This window comes from Lates calcarifer, unplaced genomic scaffold, assembly GCF_001640805.2.
Source record: "Lates calcarifer isolate ASB-BC8 unplaced genomic scaffold, TLL_Latcal_v3 _unitig_1367_quiver_2397, whole genome shotgun sequence".
NCBI classification, from domain to species: domain Eukaryota; kingdom Metazoa; phylum Chordata; class Actinopteri; family Centropomidae; genus Lates; species Lates calcarifer.
Window position 1 is genome coordinate 1 of NW_026115473.1, and position 9,354 is coordinate 9,354.

The window sequence follows — 9,354 nt, forward strand, 5'->3', positions numbered from 1 at the left end:
TCATTGTTGCCCTATGACCTATCAGTAAACTAAATGAATAAATATAATTTTGATACTTGATACTTGATACTTAATTTTCCTGACAAAACTAAAGGAAAGCAAAGGAGACTCTCTGGGGAAAATGAAGACTAAAGCTGTGGCTGGTTCAACGTTTGCAGAAAAAGAGCAGTGGAGATTTTTGCCAACAATTTTTGGAGTATTATAACAGCTCAGCTACTGGTGAAAGTTTCGCTTAGTAATGTGTTTTCACTGCACAGGAAACACACGCATCCTGGCCTTGGTTGGCAATTAATTTACTCAGGAAACATACTGCTCAATTACATCCCTGATTTTTTTTTTTTTTTTGATAACTGACTGATAACACTGTGCAAAGTCTGTGCATGCTTTGTAAAACAAATAAATGAAAGAAGAGCAGGCCACAATAGACTCTAGACTTCCAGAATATCAGACCCATCTGATCTTTTTATCTCAAACATATTATCTGAGTTTCTCAACAAAAATACTGAAGTACTCCTTATGTTTGAAGTGACTGAGATCTGCCCAAGGCAGTCTGCTGTTAGTTGTGTTGGTATTCCAGTTTGTCAGTAAGAATGTTAAGTCTAATAGTAATCTAGATCCCACCCAGACACTCCTAAAACCCTGCCTTCTTGCTATGGTTTCACTCACGCTATGCATTCACACGACTGACAGTAAAGACACAGATCCTCTAATGGTAATGCTTGAGGGTCGGACTGGGGGCAGGTGAGGGTGGGTTTGAAGTTTTCATCACATGCTTCAATAAGAAAGGATCCAGTGTTTGCAGTGTTGAACTTGTTCTGCACACACACATTCATACAAGCATCTGGTGTGTTTCGTCTGTGCTGACTGATGTGAGTTTTTGTCTTTGGCTTTTCTTCAAACAACATCTTGAATCGAGCATCAGCACGCTTAAGATACTGTGTGACCAAATCTGTGGCCCACATGTGAACCCTTTGTTGCCTAATTTTACATTTAATGGTATAAATCTGCATCAGACAACACTGTACTTACCCTGACTCCCTGCTCTGACTATATTTTTCAGAGTGAAGACTTGGCCTGTATTCATCAAACTACAAAAAGGGAAACTATGGACAAAAGTGAAAAATAAAAGGTAAAATTCTACACTTTTACTCCTATACATTAACCTCTGAATGTTATTTATGAAATTTCTTATGTCTTAAAGGTAATCTTAAATTTAATAGCACATCAGTGATTGGTTTAGAATGGATTACAGAGGATTGCAGCACACACCTACTGAGACATGTTTAGGTTGATTATACAAAATATCAGCAGTCATGATATTACTATCATTTAGAATAAAGAATATTTTTCATTTATTTTGTTGGTGATAACTTTCTATAGATCTGGATTGTCTGCACTTGTTTCTGGGGTGCTAAATTGACATATAATATGATTTGTCTTAATAGGCAGAGGAGGTTTTTTCCTGTGTCAGATTGTTTTCCTTTCTGTTTCCATTTCAGTCAAATTTTCCAGTTATTTCATCCCTGTTTTGGTCATTTTGGGAGCTGCAGTTTTAGCATATTTTGTCCACCCCATTTATATCAATAAAGGCAAGACTGTTGTATTAGTTTTAATTAGGTGTGCTCATAAACTGGCAACTGGGTGTATATATTTATTAGAGATTTCCCACAAACAAAATAAACTTAATTATGATTTTAAATTATGTATGTTTGTTCAAATATGTTAGGTGTAGATGAATCTCTGTTTCTTATCTGATTGGCTGCTATTGCTCTGAGTGGACATGTGTTCAAGCACTTCAGGTTGTTTTAATCTTAACATTTATCCTTAGCATCGGCTTGTCAGTCAGTCATGTGTAATGTGCTCTGACTTGCCCTAACCTGTAGGAAGGTGCTATACAAATAAAGTTTGATTGAGCGCTCTTAACTGTCACTGTTGCAGTTTGCTGTAGTAGCAGTAAGTTACTTGATAACTGTCTTTCTACACACTGGGTGAAGTTTGCTCTTTAGAGTTCTCTCAAATCAATTCAGTTTTATTTATATAGCGCCGAATCACAACAATCTCAAGGTGTAACTGTAGTTAGAAGTGTGATAAACAGGTCCTGGTGAAGTCAGCCTGTCAGTTGTCCACTTTGGTTCAAATCCTCAAGAACTACTGGATGGATTGCCATTAAATTTTGTACAAATATTCATGATTCCTTGGAGGATGCATCCTACTGACTTTGATCCCCTGACTCTCCCTTTAGCGTCACCATGACGTTGACATTTGTGGCTTTATGTGTTATATATTGACATTTATTAGTGGGATTATTCAGACAGTCACGCTGCCCTCAGGATGATTTGTAACCATGTCATGGCCTGTGTGATCCCCTGTTTTTGTTTGCAACCAGAAGGAGAGAGAGACAAAGAGAGGAAGGGAGCTGAGGTGACTCATTACATTACATTGAAGAGTTCTCAGAAATTCAGATGTCCACAGTGCCAGACAGGACACACAATCCTACACTCTTGGCAGCTACACTTAGTGAACTCCTTGAAGTTGCTGATGCCAGTGTGAATCAGCCTAATGAAAATCCCACAGCATGGTGAGGGCAGAGAGGTGTGGTGTCACACTGTACACCTCCTCCTGGAATCCTTCATTAAGCTCCAACACTCTAGTGACAAATATCAGTAACCAGCACAGGGTCAGTGTGATATACTGTATTTACTGCTTAACTTTAGGTTTATAGTGAATACAGGGCCTTATGTTTTATGTATCCCAGCAGGGTTTTGATGCTGGACCACACCAGTAATAATCTAACTTTGTACAGAGTGCCATAGCTATTTTAAGAGAATCCTCCAGTTTAGCACCCTGGAATTATTTTTCCTTTCACTCCCACCAGCACTGCCTTGACCCAGCTCAGTCAACAGTGCAGTGACTCAGTGGAGAAACTATGCAAACTGCTGATCTGGGGGGCAATCAGGCACACTGTGCTGTACTTTTTCTGTTAAATTCTGTATTATAATTAGAATAGTTATGGATGTGTAAAAAAAATGAGAAAAGGAACCTTAATAATGGCATTTGTATAATTTTTGTATAATTTTACTTCTAACTTGATGTTTTTGTAAATTCAGACTAGAGACAGACTGACATGTGAAAGTACAGAGATTGCCCCCCCTGGTGGGGGAAAATGAAAATGTACCTACATCTAAGCGCCCACCTCCATGGGTATATTATGGCGACCCGGATCCGGTGTTGATGTTGTGTCTCGGGAACGAGGATGCTTGCCAGCTTAGAGCAAACGCTGTGTGGTGTGTACAATTAAAGGTAAAACTGATTAAATGACTCAAAACCGAGCCTTCACTTTCACACATTGATAACTGATAAATGTAGTTGCATTTATCAGTTACTCACCTTTGTTCTCCAACGTATTTTTTAATACATATATATATATGTTACATGTGGTTCATGTCCAGTTTGTCATAAAACAGTCACTAATACAGGAGTTTCACCTTCAAATTTTGTGCACTGATGATTTTTCTGGCGTATGGCTGTCCGCCATATCTTATAGTACATCTATGGCTTCTTTCCGTCTTTACGGTGGATGAATTTTAAGACCAATCAGAGGCGGCTGCTAGGCGGGACCAGAATGGCCGGCCAATCAGAGTTTTTCTGCAAATGTTAGCTGACGTGTGTCGTTATTTGTCACGACGTGGCTTGTCATTGGCTATGGCTTTCTGGGAGGAGCGTAGAGAGGCGGAGTAAGATTTAAACCATGTGTGGAACGTTGCTTCTGTTTGCCAGGGCTGTGAGAAAACGTCGTTACCAGAGAGGTGTGGATGCCAAAGCAAACTATGGAGGTGCTTTTTGTCGTTACCGAAGAGGTCTGGACGCTAAAACAAACTCTGGAGCTGTGTTTTTTTGTCGAACATGAGTGAAACTGGATGCTGAACACAACTGCGGCGCTAAGGTAAGGTAAACAGTTAGCGGCTAGCGTTAGCGTTAGCATTAACGTTATCGAAGAGCGGTGAACGTTAGCATTAGCCTTATCCTGTTAGCATTAGCCTTATCCTGTAATGATTTTTAAAAATTCCATTTTCAGTCATTTATATCGCGTGGGTAAGCGTGTGTTTGTGTTTCTGTGACTAAAGGGTCCCTGACATGATTTGTGGAGGGTGATAACTGTTTAGTTGTTTGTTTACACCTCCGTTTGCATCTCTTTACATTTACTTTGCAGACATTTTACTACTTTGTAATTTTGTGCTGCAGTTTGGTCATTTTAAGCCAATTTATGGCGGATTATCATGTCGGTATGACCATTTTGTGGTGGTAATGCATCGTTGTGCGTAGCTGGCTGTGTAAATCTATAGCTTCTGTGTGGTTGTTTTGCATCGTATTGTGTCTTTGTAGTTTTGTGCCTATTCCAGCTCATTAAACGTTTCAGTGTGACAGTTAAGCATCTCATTGGAATCATTTTGCGTTTACCTTGTTTTGTGTGTCTTTGCAGATTTGTGGCAGTAATCTGTCCGTAGCTGTTCCCCTGATGTGTATATTGTATGATTAGAAATTTGTTGGTGGTGACTTGAGCTCAGTTTTGTGTTGAAAACTAGATTTAATGTCCTCCAGTTTCAAGCCTTAAGAGTAGGTCACAATGTAGTATGAGCTGAGATTACTGTTCAGGGCCCCAGACCCACTTTTCTTCTAGTAGCACTGGTGCTCCTGACCAGAGGTTGCGCTACACTTTTTCGTTGTCTGTCATTTTGACTGACAGGGTCATAAAAATCCCGTCTTAATCTATTTTTACCGGTCACTTTAATTTTTGAATTATAATAATGACATTCAGTTGCATTTAATTTTAATTCATTTTTAATTAATATTCAGTCCAAACAAGTTGAACAAATAATCCACACCATGGACAAACACATCAAGCAGAGGAATATGTAACTTTTTCTCTGCAGTAACAAAAACAACTGACTGTGTGGCCGCAGTAGTTACACAATGAATAATGAACCTGTGGCCTAAACGCACAGTCTCACACCTTCCTCCTGGTCCGCATGGACTTGAATCGCGTGCCCGCTTGCGCGTAATCAAATGTCTCAAGTGGGACTGCTGCAGAGGATATTGTCATGAGGTTTTGGACTTTTTCCTCGCACAGACGACTTCTCATGGCTGTTTTGATGTTGTTCTGGAGACTGAATCCGCGCTCTGCTGCCACACTGGAAACTGGAATTACAAGCGCCACTTCAGCCAAAGTTTTGAAATCAGGGAACATTTCTCCAAGTGAAGTGATAAGAAGTCGGTAAGACTCTCTGAACGAGGGGTTTCCTGATCCTGCAAGCACCCGCTTCAGCGGTAGGAAATCCCGCAGCATGCGCTCCTTCTGCACCAGTGGATCAGCTGCACCGGTCTGTGACCCGTAGTGGTCACAGACGCGCTCCAAAGCCTCCTGCACCACCCGGATAGCGAGATGCATTGAGTACGGTGTCAGAGATGATGCTCAGATGCTCCGATGGGAATCTTTTTTTGATTGATTTGGTCACCTCCGCAACGTACTCTGTGCGTAAAGATGAACATGTCTGCGCGTCTACATGTGTCAGTGTGACACCACAGAACCTGCCGTCTCGTGAGGCCTCGTTGAATTCATTCTCCGCCTCACCTGGACCATTCATCAAGTCTTCCAGGCTGGCCAGTGTCATGCTCACAACAGGTGAGATGAACGAGATATTGACGTCGTCTTTTTGGAAGATGAGATTCATGCGGTTCACCACGGCCAAAACGTCAGTCAGCAAGTGAGTCAAAGCAGTGAACGTGTATGTTTGAAGCCGCTTTCTGATGCCCTTTGCTACCGGGCAGTTTTTCGCATCTTCCTCCTCCCTCAACTCCGACACCACAGCAGCCCAGTTGGCACGTGTGCCCTTAACTGCCCTTTCCAGCGACAGCCGGCGTGTAGCCGATGGTTGTTTTAGGCTCAGCAGGTCGTGTTCACCCATTTCTTTTTGAAGTTCATTTAGTCTGTAAGTTCGTATGGGGGAATTCTTGTAGTATGTGTATATGTTATTAAGAGTGGTGACATATGCACTGACTTGACGCACAGCCGTGGAGGCATCACGCGCAGCAAGCGCTGTCCTGTGCGCACCACAGTGAATGTTTACGAGGAAGGGACAGTCATTCTGGCGCAACTGCTGTGCTCCTCCGGCCTCTCGACCCACCATCACATTGGCTCCGTCACTTCCAAGTCCAACAACCCGAGCCATAGCGACCCCACGGCCCGACAGCACATCTTTTATTTTTGCTGTGATGCATTCAGCAGTGCCAGAGGGAATTGCGTAATTGCCGATAAACGCAGTTTCAGGCTCCCCTTTCTGTTGAAGTGTCAGGTATGTGATTAGCATTTTCTCCACTGTGATATTAGTGGTTTCATCTACTATTATTCCAACATATCTGCTGTTGGCGATGCGGTCATCAATATTCCGTCACCGTTTTAAAAAAACGGTCAATGACGGAAAATATTCGGTTAACGAGAACCCTGCTCCTGACTGAAAACTTTAGGAGCACCAGCCAAAAAGTTAGGAACGCTGCTTAAATACAACATTCAACGCAACAAATTCTGATATTTTCCATGTTAACTATATTACTAATGCTTTGATAATAAATAGATTATAACAATATATTGTTTAATTTAAAGGGGAAAAATAAATAAAGAAAATAAAGTTATCCTTCACATTTTTAAGCGTGATCCCACTATGCACAATAATAAATAATAATCACAAAATATCACTGGTCAAACCAGACGTATAGTGATTTGAACAGTGATTTGCAGTGTGTATAAAAAAAGATGACAAAAAAACAAAAAACAAAAAAACGCTGATATTTTGATCTGATGTTTTAGCCCTAATGTATTCACTTCAAAACTCAAAGTGTGATTGTCAAGGTTCTAGTGTTTAGTTTTCAGTGTTGTATTGTTCTACACTGTTCAGGTTCTGGAAGTGAACTATTCTTTATTAAATCAGGTTATTTGTTTTTTAAGTGGTGTACTTGTGTTTTCCAAGTTTGCTGGTTCAGCCTCCGCAGCCTGGACAAAAACACCAGCTCTCACCTGACAAACAGAAAAGATTTACCCAGCCTGAAAAAATGTGTTGATGAGCTGAATTATTAATGTTAGTAACAGTGTTATTGCTGAAATCCTTGGTATTTAATACATTTAGTATTGAATACGAACTGATTAATCATGTCTGTAAATTGACACAAAATAGTACTAGTTATAATTTTTCAAACTCAAAATAGTTGTGAGTTGATTTTCTTGCTGTGGACTTAAGTATAATTAATATAAATAAAAGTGCCACAAGTTAAAACCCTGCTTTGTACTTAGGTGAAAGCTTTTATTATGCAGTTCACAGTAATATACATGATTCCTCCAGTGATTAGTTGACAGTTAATATAGAAATTGAAGATTTAAGATGATCATTCTAGTTAATTTTTTCCCAAATATTTATTGATTCTTAAAGATGTGATGCTTTTTCTTGTCATATGTGACAATAAACAGCCCATTTTCTGAGACACTTTCTGTTCGGAAAATGTTCTGGTTCAGCTGTAATGTTGAATATTTGTATTTTCATGGTTAAACTGTTGATGAGGAATAGGTCATAGTGTATTGAACTTTTTCCTTTGTATGTTTCTCTTTTTATTTCCTCCAGATGTCACCACTTCGTTCACAATCACAGAGTCTTCGTACAATAAAGTTCTTTGAAACCAGGGCTGAGGCCTCCAGGTAATTCACAAAAATTCAATACCCAGAAACACTTGCTTTTATTTTGATGTGTTAAAAGTCACATCTTTATATTAATGTTTGTTGTGTTTTTCCCCACAGGATTCAAACTTCAAACATTAAATCATAGAGAGAAGAGACAGATGTGAAGACATTTCCAGAAGGTCAGTGTTTATTCTTTTCAGTCTGACTCTGTCATTACCTCTGCTGCAGTTTGACACTTCACAAACCTCATCTGGAACAAATATACAACTTGTTTCGTGAGTCCTTGAAGACAGGCCATTTGATCAACAAAAAGCTCCAGTGGCACAAACATGAGAGAGCAGAGAGAGCTTCTTATTTTGTCATGATTTTGAAACTGAATTTTATGCATTTGTTGATTTCTTTTTAACCATTCAAATTTAGCTGGGTAGTTGATAGCATGTTTTTCTGTAGTGTGACTAACTCAGAACACCATTAGTATAACTGCTTTACACAGACTTTAAAAGTATATATATGTCTAAACAAGTATTAAACCCATAAAAAACATAGAAAAAATACATTTTCAGAATGCTTAAAAATAGGTCTAAAAATTAAAACATGAGACTTGTTACATTTTTTCTTTAAATAAAATGCAATAAAATGATTTGTGTAACAGCTACAAAATAGAGAAATGCAACCCAAAAGTTTAGAAAGACACTTTATTTTATTCCAGACAACATTTGACCACAAGGAAACACTTGTTAGAGTTAGGGTTAATGTAGTTCTGAGCACATTTTCCAAAGAGGAACATGTCTACAAAACACCTTGGTGATCATTTAACTACTTATGATACAATTACTAAATAGTTGTATTATAAGCTGTTGCATGTTCTCAAAGGTGTTTAATAGTCTTTGGAAGATGTGGCCATAACTACATCAAGACGGTAGAGGAAAAACAACACTGTTTACAGCAGTTAGTTGGTGGAGGTTGTTTATCTAGCTTTGTAACACTTTTGTTTTCTTTCATCCACTTCAGGTCTTCAGCTGCTGTCGTCTTCTCTTCCTGCAGAGACAAGAACATGCGTTGATCACAGAAACTGAGCGGTAAATCTAAAATATTTTAGGACATTTTTTGATGTTTTTATGCCTTGCTATATTATGACATGCTGCTTAAGACGAAGGAACTAGCTTACCTTTGTTTTCCACAGACACGTTTGTGGGTCAGGTTAAATAAGTTAGTCATTTTGGTATTTTGCTAACTCAAACTGCAATGTTGTGTACATATTATCTTGTACATATAATGCCCGTTTCTATTTTTGCTATTGCAACAGTGAAATAAATGCATCTGAACTAATATTTTGCTGATCTCTTTATGGATGCATGTATTCTATGAAGAGTTTTTAGCCTCAGTTAGAAATTTTAATTGAATGCTGCAAGTAGACAATATTTTGTCATCTCTACTTTACAAAAGAGTTGAATTTTTTCTACTTTCGAATTCAACTCAAAAGTTATACTATGACATTTTCTGACGATTTCTGAAGCCTTACTAGGACATTTTTTGATGGTTTCTAAAGCCTTATTATACCATGACATTTTTTGAGAATTTTTGACGCCTGGTTATCGATACATTTTTTGACAACTGGTTAAGTCTACATT

General features: G+C 38.9%; 1 long non-coding RNA gene across 1 annotated transcript; it reads left to right on the forward strand.

Moving 5' to 3' along the window:
- The first annotated feature begins 3,745 nt into the window (after positions 1-3,745).
- LOC108888439 (uncharacterized) lies at positions 3,746-9,303 on the forward strand. The gene is made up of 4 exons (XR_001961822.2): positions 3,746-3,943; positions 7,668-7,741; positions 7,841-7,902; positions 8,735-9,303. It is a non-coding gene; the product is annotated as an uncharacterized LOC108888439 (long non-coding RNA).
- The last annotated feature ends 51 nt before the right edge of the window (positions 9,304-9,354 follow it).